Raw genomic sequence first — 14,356 nt, forward strand, 5'->3', positions numbered from 1 at the left:
TGATTCCCTATAAGAGCAGTCTTAACTGGTCCAACTTGTGTCGGTCTGACTTTGAAAAAGGTCCCTGCACTACTTTGATCCAACTTTGGTCTGATTTCAGTCCATTGAAAATCATTGAAGTGATATCCACTTGTGACATGTTCAGAGGCATTGTTAGCACTGCAAAATGTATTGGAAAAAAAAAACCTCAAATCGATACCAGACCCAAGTTGCACTCATCTCAAGTCTGATCCTGTTCATTAAAGTCTGACAGATGTTGCAGGGTAAAGTGGGACCAGAAGTCTTGGGACTTGCCGGAGCAGTGTGGACCTAAACTGAATTATTTGTGTAATTGGCAATCAGCGAAGAAAGTGACAGAGAAAAGCAACACCAGAAGAAAAAGAAGAAAGATCCATGATTAATGCAGCAAATAGTGGTTAGGTGTCAAAGGCTAAAAACAAATCTAGAAGAATGAGTTTAAATAAGCGGCCTTTAGATTTCCCAATCAATACCTTATTGATAATGATGGCAATTTTAGAGCAGAACCCACACTGAGGCCCCGTACACACCTCCGAGAAACTCGACGGGCAAAACACATCGTTTTGCTCGTCGAGTTCCTTGTGAAGCCGCCGAGGACCTCGGCGAGCCAACTTTTCCCATTGACTAACGAGGAAATAGAGAACATGTTCTCTTTTTGGCCCGACGAGATCTTTGTCGGTTTCCTCTGCGAAAAGTGTACACACGACCGGTTTTCTCGGCAGAATACGTCTCCCATCGAGTTTCTGGCTGAATTCTGCCGAGAAACTCGGTCGTGTGTACGGGGCTTTAGGGTGACGAAACAGGGAATTAGAGGGGATATGTCCAATAGTTTGACCTGGCTGAATGAATACAACAGTTGTAGTGAAGGTATAAAAAACACCAAGGGTAAAATGCCATAATACACATTCCACTTGTCATCATATTTTAACCGGCAAAATTCTGTCAAATTTTTTTATTTTTTTTTTAGCCTGAAGTAAAGACCTGCTCAAAAATGATAAACCTGTTGAATGACTGTGCTAAAATAAAAGCAGATGACTCTGATAACAAGTTTACTATCCTTCATTGCCTCGTAAGAGAACATTAATGCACAACGAGGGTAGCATTATCTGTCAGCTGACTACAGTTGCCACAAGTTTAGATGTGAAAAACAAGGTTATTGTTTTTCTTGTACAGTGCTAGTTTTTAAATTATTTTTTGTTTCACATATGGCATTTTGAAGCCATGCTGGCTGCCACAATATTGATATATATGTATATATATATATGTATCAAACTATCAAACAATCTGAATATTTGTAGGATACTGGGGTTGAATAAAGTCTGGAAAAGCAAGGTGCACACCTATCATAATAATGTATGTATCAAAATACTACAGAAGACATAGTATTTATTTCAAACGGCCCTTGGTGAATCTGTGCCAGAGGTGACAGAGACTAATGCCTTCTACACACGACCGGAATTTCCGATTAAAAAAGTCAGACAGAATTTTTTCATCGGATATTCCGACCGTGTGTGCCCCATCTGATTTTTTCCATCGGAAATTCCGACGGACTTAGAAAGAGATGTTCTCTTTCTTTACAATGAAAAAAATTTCTCTCGCATATTCCGATTGTCTGTGTGGAACTCTGGAGAAAAAAACACGCATGCTCAGAATCAAGTTGGCGCATGCTCGGAAGCATTGAACTTTATTTTTCTCGGCTCGTCATAGTGTTGTACGTCACCGCGTTTTGGACGATCGGAATTTGGTGTGACAGTGTTTATGCAAGACAGCTTGACCGGAATTCCGTCTGAGTTTATCCCGACGGAAATTCAGACTGTGTGTACGAGGCATAAGGTACCCAAAATCATTTAAAAGATGAATTTACAAACATCAAAGTAACAATTTGACAGGTTCCTCTTCTTGTGTTAGATTGTCGCACCACTGTGCTCCCTTCCAGATAACTTACTGGTAGTGATGAGCAAATCTGCCTGTATTTATTTGTCCTATTTCATGAAACCTCAAGAATTGTCCCCATCCTCTGTGATATTAAATTCTTTTGCAGGGCTAATAAACAAATTATTTCAAAAAGAGGCACAGGAAAAAAGGCACTGCCATGAGGAACATATACCGATGCTAGAATAAAAAAAATATAAAAAAGCAGAGAGAAGGCCATATCATGCAGTTGTGAGGGCTACATTGAAGATACAAAAATCTTTTAAATTACAGGTTTGGACAATGCTTTAAAGCTGTATGTGGTGTTACGGAACAGCATGGTGTTCACAGAGAGTCTCAGAGACAATGTACTCTGACAATGTATATTTGATTGTAAAATTATTATTATTATTATTATTATTATTGCTTACATACATACATACAATCTAAATAATTTCAGTTAAAAAAAAAAAAATAACTTTATTTATCTGCTAACTGAATTTACAGGAATCTTTTAGGACAGCTTAACATAAGACATAGGTTCCTCCCACCAGGGAAATACATGATCTACTTTTTTCATTAAACGTCCTGTGCCCCCTTAGTCCTCAGTATTGGAATATATCAGAAGGCATAAAAGAGAACATATGACAAAAAAGGAGAAAAAATATAACCACGTAGTGAAAGAATAACAGCAAAATCCCTCAAAAAACGTATTAAATCGGGAGGGAAATGCGCTCTCTCTTGGAAATTCAGATAGCATGTAAATAACTGTATTTTCCCAAGTCATCTTCCAGGACAGGTTAACAAGAAAGGATTAAATAGAAATATGTTCATAGGGGGGGGGGGGGGTCCGCTTGTAAGACCGTTTTTGCCAAATGCCTGGTCTATATTGGAGGCTAAGTAGTGTTTAGCAAAAGTATTGAAACTGGACCATGTCGCCAGCTCTGCAGATCTGTCCAGGGGAGGCACCACTATCTCTGCTCAAGAGGTTGCTGTCGCTCTGGCTGAATGACTTTCAATCAACCACATTGGGGGCTGTAAAGCGCTGTCTCGTAAGATTCTTAAATGGCTTCTTTAACCATCTTGCAATGGTGCCTTCAGATGCTCTTGAGCCTTTCTTAGAATCACCAAACAAAACATAAAAAAAATCTTGTGCTGAATGAAGCCAATCCTGCAAAGCCCCAGCTCCAAGGAGGACGGCCACATTGAGGCAGCCTCTTTACCCCACCAAACAGCCTGTATAAAAATAACAAACGGCAATCTGTCTATACTGGCTAGAGGACACACTAAAATTGAGGACAAGGGGGTACAGAGACCTTTATGAAAAAAGTGGATCATGTATTTGCTGGTGGGGAGGAGCCTGTTGGACAACAGACCTGAAATAAAGTTTTTTTTCTGAAGGAGTGATGTGGCACAGACTGTGGTCAAGTTTACACAGATATTGTGGTGCAACAGAGTAAGAGCAGGGACCTGTCAAACCCCAGACCAGGAAGGATGAGCGGAATCTGGGGTGGATGTCATAAACAGCTTCTACAGCACATTTAGGGTGGAATTCCAGTGCATGGGGGTGCCGCATATCAATTTTTTGGCAGGCAGCTAGTGTTGATGCTGTGTTTCTGCCAGGTGAGGCATGGCCTGGTAGGAGTGCCTAAAAATTGTGTGTAAACCCTTCTGTATTGTGAAGCATGGGTTGGAATCCATGGTATTTTGACAGAAAGAGCAGCACTATGAGGTCTAGTAATTGGACCAGGCAAGGCACATGTGTTAGGTTACTCTACCGAAAATTATACAGCAGGTTTGTTAGCCATTACTTAACTTGGAAACATTACCATGTCTGGTGTCTTCTTTCTCCCAGGCATGTAGGCTGCAGCAATGTATGGCAGCATTTTGTATATGCCACACGTCAGGCTTAAAGAAGGCCAATGGCGAGGCAAATTCAAATATTTTATCCCTCCCACCCATAACAAAATGTATATTGTATCAAGGGCGGATCCAGAGTCTAGTCTCGGGAGGGGCACTGCCAGAAAATAAGGTGTTGCTTACAGAACTCAATTAGTTGTCCGGTGGTGTCCGCTGCAATGTTTGCAGGTACCGCTAAAAAAATCAATGATCGCCGCAATTACTAGTAAAAAATATTTAAATATAAATGCGATAAATCTATCCCATAGTTTGTAGACGATTGTCAGGGACTGCAGACATGGTACAAGAGATGGTCAGAGACTGCAGACATGGTACAAGAGATGGTCAGAGACTGCAGACGTGGTACAAGAGATGGTCAGAGACTGCAGACATGGTACAAGGGATGGTCAGAGACTGGAGACATGGTACAAGAGATGGTCAGAGACTGCAGACATGGTACAAGAGATGGTCAGAGACTGCAGACATGGTACAAGAGATGGTCAGAGACTGCAGACATGGTACAAGAGATGGTCAGAGACTGCAGACGTGGTACAAGAGATGGTCAGAGACTGCAGACATGGTACAAGAGATGGTCAGAGACTGCAGACATGGTACAAGAGATGGTCAGAGACTGAAGACGTGGTACAGGAGATGGTCAGAGACTGCAGACGTGGTACAGGAGATGGTCAGAGACTGCAGACGTGGTACAGGAGATGGTCAGAGGCTGCAGACGTGGTACAAGAGATGGTCAGAGACTGCAGACATGGTACAAGAGATGGTCAGAGACTGCAGACATGGTACAAGAGATGGTCAGAGACTGCAGACGTGGTACAGGAGATGGTCAGAGACTGCAGACGTGGTACAGGAGATGGTCAGAGGCTGCAGACGTGGTACAAGAGATGGTCAGAGACTGCGGGCATGGTACAAGGGATGGTCAGAGACTGCAGACGTGGTACAAGGGATGGTCAGAGACTGCAGACGTGGTACAAGGGATGGTCAGAGACTGCAGACGTGGTACAAGAGATGGTCAGAGACTGCAGGCATGGTACAAGGGATGGTCAGAGACTGCAGACATGGTATAAGAGATGGTCAGAGACTGCAGGCATGGTACAAGGGATGGTCAGAGACTGAACACATGGTATAAGAGATGGTCAGAGACTGCAGGCATGGTACAAGGGATGGTCAGAGACTGCAGACGTGGTATAAGAGATGGTCTGAGACTGCAGGCATGGTACAAGGGATGGTCAGAGACTGCAGACGTGGTATAAGAGATGGTCAGAGACTGCAGGCATGGTACAAGGATGGTCAGAGACTGCAGACGTGGTATAAGAGATGGTCAGAGACTGCAGGCATGGTACAAGGATGGTCAGAGACTGCAGACATGGTACAAGGGATGGTCAGAGACTGCAGACGTGGTATAAGAGATGGTCAGAGACTGCAGGCATGGTACAAGGGATGGTCAGAGACTGCAGACGTGGTATAAGAGATGGTCAGAGACTGCAGGCATGGTACAAGGGATGGTCAGAGACTGCAGACATGGTATAAGAGATGGTCAGAGACTGCAGGCATGGTACAAGGGATGGTCAGAGACTGCAGACGTGGTATAAGAGATGGTCAGAGACTGCAGGCATGGTACAAGGGATGGTCAGAGACTGAACACATGGTACAAGAGATCAATGCAGCCTCATCAGTGCCCACCATTGCACCCTCACTGTGCATATGAACGCAGCCCCACCTTTGTGTATAAATTCAGTCCCACTTTTGTATATCAATGCAGCCCCACTTTTGTATATCAATGCAGCCCCACTTGTGTCTATGACAGTGCCGGCCCAAGACATTGTGCTGCCTGGGACCAAGAATGAAATGCGCCCCCCCCCCCCAGAAAAAAAATCACGCCAACCAAAAGGCCCCCACATTCATTATTTTATATCATGATAACTAAAGGGGACCCGTCATGGCTCTATACATGTATAAAGGAGTATAAAGAGGACCTGTCATGTCTCTATACATGTATAAAGGAGTATAAAGAGGACCTGTCATGTCTCTATACATGTATAAAGGAGTATAAAGAGGACCTGTCATTGCTCTATACATGTATATAGGAGTATAAAGAGGACCTGTCATGGCTCTATACATGTATATAGGAATATAAAGAGGACCTGTCATGGCTCTATTCATGCATATAGGCGTGTAAAAGGACCTGTCATGGCTCTATACATGTATCCAGGAGTATAAAGGGACCTGTGAATTGCCGGCGGCCACAATGTCTTTTGCGCAAACTAATCAATGTTCGCTAATTGTGTTTTTTTTTTGTACCAAAAATATGTAGAATACATATTGGCCTAAACTGAAGAAAATTGTTTATTTTTCAAAATTTTGGGGATATTTATTATAGCAAAAAGTTAAAAAATATATATATTTATAGCACAAAAAATAAAAACCGCAGAGGTGATCAAATATCACCAAAAGAAAGCTCTATTTGTGGGAAAAAAAGGACATCAATTTTATTTGGGTAGCGGAGCTGGCGGAACGGGCTGGCGGGCATCAGTATACTTCCCCCCTAAAAGTGCTGCCTGGTACCCATGGTACCACCCGGTCCCATCATAGGGCCGGCCCTGGTCTATGAATGCAGCCCCACTTGTGTCTATGAATGCAGCCCCACTTGTGTCTATGAATGCAGCCCCACTTGTGTCTATGAATGCAGTCCCACTTTTGTAATTGAATGCAGTCCCACTTTTGTCTATTAATGCAGCCACACTGTGCATGGCACTCACCATGGCATTGCCTCGATCACACACACAACAGGTATCTCCTCTCCCGACGTGTATCATGGAACAAACAGGAGCTGTAGGTCTGTGTTCGGCTCTAGCAAAGTCCCCCCCTAGACGGGCTTGTGTGATAGACAAAACACAGATTCAATCAGTGTTCCATCTCCATCTACTATCACACGAGCAGGTCTAGCACAGGCAGCACAGCCGAACACAGACCCAGCTCTCACACACAGCGAGAGATGGCCAGTATCATACAAGCAGGAGAGAGGGGGAGCACTGCAGTCAGCTACAGCTCAAAGCAGCCTCAGGACAGGCAGCCTACCAGCCCTAGTGATGAGAGAGGGAGAGAGAGTGAGAGACTCGGCAGCGGGAGCTGCAGGCACCGAAAAAGCAGTTTAAAAGCCAATGTGACATTATTGCCTCAGGGGGGGGAGCAATTGCCATGTTGCCCCCCCCCCCTGGATCCGCCGTTGCCACAAAGCAGTCTAAAAAAATTGTATCTGGATCCGCCGTAGTATAAGCCCTAAAAGAAAAGCCCCCAAAATAAAAGCCTACTTTTTTTTACACAAGCAAATAATAGAAAAATGTTCACCTAATAAATCATAAAAGAAAATAAATGGCTACAAAGGGGCGGTACAGAGGTTAGCAAGGTTAGCCCAAACCCACAGGAAGCTGTCACATGATTGCAGGCTGAGGGCCCAAGCAGCAGCGTCCAAGGAATTCCCTGTTCCACTGTCGCACACAGGGCTGGTGCAAGGAGTTTTGACACCCTAGGCGAAACCTAATTTTGCGGCACCCATTTCTTCAGCCGTGGTCCACAGGCTTGCACATGTGCCTCTGGACCCGGCACGAAGACAAATAGTGGATGGCACTAGCTCGCTTCCTCACGCCAGCCGTGGTCCACAGTCCACTGTGTAACTGCCTGTCTGTACAAGCAGACAGATACGCTGACAATGCTTTACAGGTTCTTACTAGAAACAATAAATGCACATTTTTGTATCTGCAAAAAGATCTGGATTTTTTTTTTTTTTTTTACAAAGGTGGACTTGAACCGTTAGGGCCCTTTCACACTGGTGTGTTTTTGCGGTAAAAACAGCGCTATTAAAACGCTCATAAAACGCTCCCCATGCCCCATCCATTGAAATGAATTAAAAACCGCTGTAAAAACGGAGCATAAAATCGCGGTTTTACAGCGTTTTTATCGCGTTTTTAATTCATTTCAATGGAGAGGGGCATGGGGAGCGTTTTAATATCGCTATTTTTACAGCGAAAACGCAGCAAAAACGCACCAGTGTGAAAGGGCCCTAACACCTCAAATGACCCCAATTCCTGTATTTTCAGGTCTGATCATCACCCCCCTCTGTACCCCCCTGCACACACACATATCTGTTCCCCCTCTGTACCCCCTGCACATCTGTTCCCCCCACACACATCTGCTACCACTCTGTACCCCCTGCACATCTGCGCCCCCCCCCACACACATATCTGTTCCCCCTCTGTACCCCCTGCACATCTGTTCCCCCCACACACATCTGCTACCGCTCTGTACCCCCTGCACATCTGCGCCCCCCCCACACACATATCTGTTCCCCCTCTGTACCCCCCCTGTACATCTGTCCCCCACACACATCTGCTACGCCTCTGTACCCCCTGCACATCTGCCCCCACACACATCTGTTTCCCCTCTGTACCCCCCTGCACACCTGTCCCCCCATACACATATCTGTCCATCCGTCCCACACATGTCAGTACCCCCCTGCACGTCTGTCCCCCACCCCACACATATCAGTACCACCCCTGCACGTCTCCCCCCCCCGACACACACAAATAAGTACCCCCCTGCACGTCTCCCCCACCCCCACACACACACACATCAGTACCCCCCCTGCACGTCTTTCCCCCCCCACACACACACACATATATCAGTACCCCCCTGCACGTCTGTCCCCCACCCCACACATATCAGTACCCCCCCTGCACGTCTCCCCCCCCCACACACACACAAATAAGTACCCCCCTGCACGTCTCCCCCACCCCCACACACATATCAGTACCCCCTGCACGTCTTTCCCTCCCCACACACACATATCAGTACCCCCCTGCAAGTCTGCCCCCCACACACATATCAGTACCCCCCTGCACGTCTGTCCACACACACACATACCATTACCCCACCTGCACATACCATTACCCCCCTGCACATCTGTCCCCCCCCATACACATACCATTACCCCCCTGCATGTCTGTCTGTCCCCCCACACACATCATTACCCCCCTGCACGTCTCCCCCCCCCCACACACACACACATCAGTACCCCCTGCAAGTCTGTCCCCCCCCCCCCCACACACATATCAGTACCCCCATGCACGTCTTCCCCCCCCCCCACACACACATATCTGTCCCCCCCTGCACATATCAGTACCCGCTTGCACGTCTGTGTTCCCCCCACACACATATCAGTACCCCCTCTGTACACAGTGCAATGTGCTATTAACTTAAAAGCAGTCAATATTTTATTTTTTGTGACTGAGTGCTGCCTGTAGTGTTGCCACTATACATGAGCCAGAGGTGGGGGATTACTTTACTCCGGTCTCCAGGAGAGTTGCGCTGCGCCTGTCTGTCCTTGCACACTAGATCCCGGGTGCCCAGGAGAAGGGGGGAGCGGATATCGCGGCAAGCCCTCTGTAGTTACAGTGCATGCAGGGCTTCCATCTCATCCTCCTCCACTGATCATGTGGCACTTCCGGCCGGCTCTCTCCCCACATCTCCTCACTGTCGCCTCTACTAGGGCGGCACTGCAGACTGGTGATAGAGCGGTCCGTCCGGGATGTCCCAGGTGCAACCGCCCCCTAGCCTGGCGGCTGGCGCCAATGCGTCATAAGGCATGTATTTAAAAAAATGCCGGTCCTTGAGGTATTTAAATAATCTGAATCCCCAGCAAGTGGCTGGGGATCCGGATTTTGCCGCTCCCCCTACCCTGGCACTCTAGGCAGCCGCCTGACCCGCCTATTGCTAGCGCCGGCCCTGGTCGCACATAACAAACAAAAAGGGATACTGGTGACATCATTGACCCAATATGGTCACATGGCCATATTTAATCAATGACATAGCTAATTTCATACAGTTTCATAGGGGGAAAGGATGAAGAATGTGCATTCCTTAAAGTCTGCACCTTTGTGGGTGTCTACATCTTCTGCTAGTGTAGCAAAGTCCTGGGGCCCCTGAGGACTAATGGTGACCTCCAGATGGTGACTTCCAGGGACAGCTGACATCCTTCAATTTAGAGTGGGTTGCGAGGTGGGTGAGATGCAAGATGAAATGGTGGGCGCCAGACACTTTTTTGAATGCAAAGAGATTTATTTTGCTACACTAGTGTTATAGAGGATTTATACATTTACATAATAAGATCTGTATAATATACACACACAATATACACTCACCAGTCACTTTATTAGGTACACCTGTTCAATCGCTTGGTAACACACAGTGCTAATCAGCCAATCACATTGCAGCAACTTAATGCATTTAGGCATCTAGAAGTGGTGAATACGACTTGCTGAAGTTCAAACCGAGCATCAGAATCAGAAAGGGGATTTAGGTCACTTTGAATGTGGCATGGTTGTTAGTGCCAGACGGGCTCATCTTATTATATCAAAAACTGCTGATCTACCGGGATTTTCACATACAATCATCTCAGGGAGAAAAAGAGAAAATATCCAGTGAACAGCAGTTGTGTGGATGACAATGCCTTGTTGATGTCAGAGGTCAGATAATAGAAAGGCAACTTAAATAACCACTTGTCACAACCAAGGTAAGCAGAATACAATCTCTGAACGCACAACACATTGAACCTGGAAGCAGATGGGCTACAGCAGCATGAGCAGCAGGAGACCACACTGGGTGCCACTCCTGTCAGCTAAGAACAGAAAACTGAGGCTACAATACGTACAGGCACACCAAAATTGGATTTTTTTTTGCCTGATGAGTCTTGATTTCATGGTAGGGTCAGAATTTGGCGTAAATGTGGTGGTGGTGGCGTTATGGTGGGGGGAGATATTTTCTTGGCACACTTTGGGCCCCTTAATACCAATTGAGCATTGTTTAAATGTATTGTTGTATTGTATTGTTGCTCACCATGTCCATCCCTTTATGACTACAATGTACCCACCTTCTGATGGCTTCTTCTAGCAGGATAATGCACCTTATCACAAAGCTCAACTCATCTCAAACTGGTTGCTTGAACATGATAATGAGTTCACTGAACTCCAATGGCCTCCACAGTCATCAGATCTCAATAAAACAGAGCACATTTGGGATGTGGTAAACAAGAGATTTGCATTATGGATGTGCAGCCAACAATTCTGCTGGAACTTCGTGATGCTATCATGTCAATATGGATCAAAATCTCTGAGGAATGTTTCAAACAACTTGTTGAATCTATGCCATGAAGAATTGAGGCAGTTCTGAAAGCAAAAGGGGGTCCAACCCGGTACTAGCAAAGTGTACCTAATAAAGTGGCCGTGAGTGTTTATCTCTCAACAATTTGAGCCTTATGCCGCGTACACACCATCGCTTTCTGCGATGGAAAAAAACGACATTTTGAAAAACGTCAATTTAATTGACTGTGTGTGGGCAAAAACGTCGTTTTATGTCTTCTAAAAAACGACAGAAAAAAATTGAAGCATGCTTCAATTTTATGTGTCGTTTTTGGCCGACGTCGTTTTCTGTGTTCTAAACATTGACCGTGTGTACGTAAAAACGTCGATTTAAGCCCGCGCATGCTCAGAAGCAAGTTAGGAGACGGCAGCGCTCATTCATGTAAAACGACTGTTCAGAATGGAATCAGCACATTCGTTAAGGTGTTTTTCAGCTTATAGACAAGAAAAGAAAGCGCTTCTTTAACCCCTGCTTTTAACTGCTACCCAGAAATGGACGTTTGTTGCGGCTGATCTTGTTACATAGTTATGACAAGCTTTTAATTAGTTTCTTTCTTGTTTGATAATGTTTATGTTTGTGTTCTGTTATTTAGTTGTATCTTCCATCTTAAACATTTTAAATATATATATTGGTCCACCTTTTTTTTTTTTTTTTATATTTTTGTCACCAATTTTATTTGTAATCTCTATTTTGTGTTGATTTAGGAGTGTGTGAAGTGTCTGCAACAACCTAATTTTTTCTTTAACTCACCCACAAGCATGTTTTTTTACCTTGTTAATGTTTTCAATTTTTATTTTGTAATGGGTCTGCCCACTCAATAATGATCTCTCAAATCTACAATAAAGAAACATGGTGAAATTTGGCTGAAAAATTAACATTTATTTTACTCTTCATAAATATTACCAAAAAAAAAGGTGGCAACCCAAAAACACAACATAATAAAAACAAAGATGCCAAGGAAGGCAGCACTTTAGAGCATGCTTGAATATTTCTGAAAACAAGGGTCCCCGAAGCCACAAATACAGCCTGTGAGTCCACATTAAAATTCCATCAGGGGCACCGTATTATTTCTTGGGCTTTTTCTTCCCAGCAGCCTTCCCTGCAGTCTTCCCTGCAGCCTTCCCTGTAGCCCGAGTCCTTGGGGGCTGGGTTCCTGGAGGAGATGAGGTGGCAGGAGCCAGAGCAGCCTCATGAAGTGGAGGAGCAGGAGCAGGTGCAGGAGCAGGAGCAGGAGCAGGAGGAGCAGCAAGGACAGGAGGAGCAATCCGCACAATGTGGGTGTCGTCATCGAGCTGCCCCAGGGATGCCATGCTTATGGCTTGGAAGATGAGGAGTTTGCAGCGCACACGCTGGCTCTGCTCCAGATTGTAGAGCTTGGCTGCAATGAGCGCTGCGAACCCCTCAACTTCACTGGGTGGCTCTCGGATGGCTGCAGTAGCTTGGCGAAGCAGGCCCTGGGTCTCCTCCTCCATTTGTCGCATACTCCTGAGCCGTTTATTGGGATTGCGGAATGGAGGGATCCGGGAGATGGTATCCCGCCGGCGTGCCTCCTGGGTCCCACTGGGGCCTGCCACCTCCTGGCTCCCAGTGGGCTCTGCCACCTCCTGCCTTGCAGTTGGCCCTGGCTCCTCCTGGCTCCCTGTGGGCCCTGTCTCTTCCTGGCTCCCTGTGGGCCCTGGCTCTTCCTGGCTTGGGTCTGCCTGTGTATCAAAAAAAGGAACATATTTTATTTGTGTTTGTCATTAATCACACACATTTTTAAAATCATGAGTGATGCAAATTGAATGTCAATATATATTACACACAGGGTCGCCATCCCTAATTATGTGGCCCCTTAAACACCTTCAGACATGGTCCCCCTGGAATTATGTGGGTTGTTGCATGCCTAATTTAGCAAATAAGTGGCCTTTTCCCCCAAAAAATAAATATTAAATTTAGTGTCAACTAGATAGTACTCAAAAAGGGTGTCTTCCATCTGGGACCCCTTGCAGGTGTATTGCGTTACTCCCCCCTGCTGGCCTATCTGTAAATGCCACCCACTCCTTCATAAACATTATTAATTGGCCAATTTTGTCCCCATCATGTTTTGCCACTACTGACTATTGATCTTATCCCTAAACTTAGGAGATTCACATAGAATTTAGAACAATAGTAACATACATTTAACATTATTACTATACTTGTCATATACTAACTAAATTCATACAAAAAACACATACCATTCTCCATGGCTCACAATTGGGGTCCTCCAGGAACTCTTGCTCTTCCTCCGAGCTTGCCTGCTCTTGTCTGCAGGGAACACTGGAGGATTGGCTGCTGGGAAGCTGGGAGCTACCTCTTGGGGGAAGGGTAGACATGGATGCCCTGGTCTCAATGTGGTCGTCCAGGAACTGCAGCTGACTGTAGTACCACAGGGTTGGTTTGTATATGGAGTCAGCTGCAGCCCCAGACCTCATTGAGGCCAGGACTTGGACCCGTTGGGCCCTGTAGGTGCCCCTGATGGAATTGATTTTGCTTTTCACTGTGTCTGTTGTGGCGTTGGGGACCCTTGTTTTCAGAAAAACAAGCATGCTCTCTTTAGCTTTTTCCCTGGCATCTTTGTTTTTATTTATTGTGTTTTTGGTTTGCCACAGAACAGGATGTTCCTTCCATTTTTGAATGAATTCTGTGAGGAAATCAGCATCCTTGAAGGGATCCATTCTTTCTGCACATGAAACAGAAGCCAAAACATAATGTAATTAAAGCCACTAGCTTACTTCCCCTAACTAGCCCACAAACTCATTCCCTCTTCACTATAATAAAGTCGGGAAAAAAAACTTACGTATCGTCGTTATGAAAGATCGTGATTTACGCCTTCTTCCACAGACTATGCACGCCGTTTACAAACACGTCCCATCCCTTTTACACTACGCACGCGTGACGCTCCGCATGACACCCCGCCCCTGACGTTCGGTATCGTCCTTTCCACGCCCCTTCTCTGTCGTTTGGTGAGTGAGAAAAGATGGACAACATGGAGGTGTATTCCAGCTCAAGCCAGGAGGCAGGCCAGGCCCAACCACGCCGCAGATTCCGCTGCAGAGCCTCCAACATGAGCTTTAATGAAATGGTGGAGATGGTCACCATATTGAGGAGGGAGGACTATGATGCCAAGCATGGCCCCTACATGCATCCCAATAAAGTAAAAGCAAAAATTATGGAGAAGGTCATCCGTAGGCTCCAGCGGAAGTTTGGGAAAACCAGGAGCAGAGAGCACCTGCGCAAAAGGTGGTCGGATTTAAAAAAAAGGGAACCCCACCAACTTTCCAAAATTAATAGGGTG

Source organism: Rana temporaria, chromosome 1, assembly GCF_905171775.1.
Source record: "Rana temporaria chromosome 1, aRanTem1.1, whole genome shotgun sequence".
NCBI classification, from domain to species: Eukaryota; Metazoa; Chordata; class Amphibia; order Anura; family Ranidae; genus Rana; species Rana temporaria.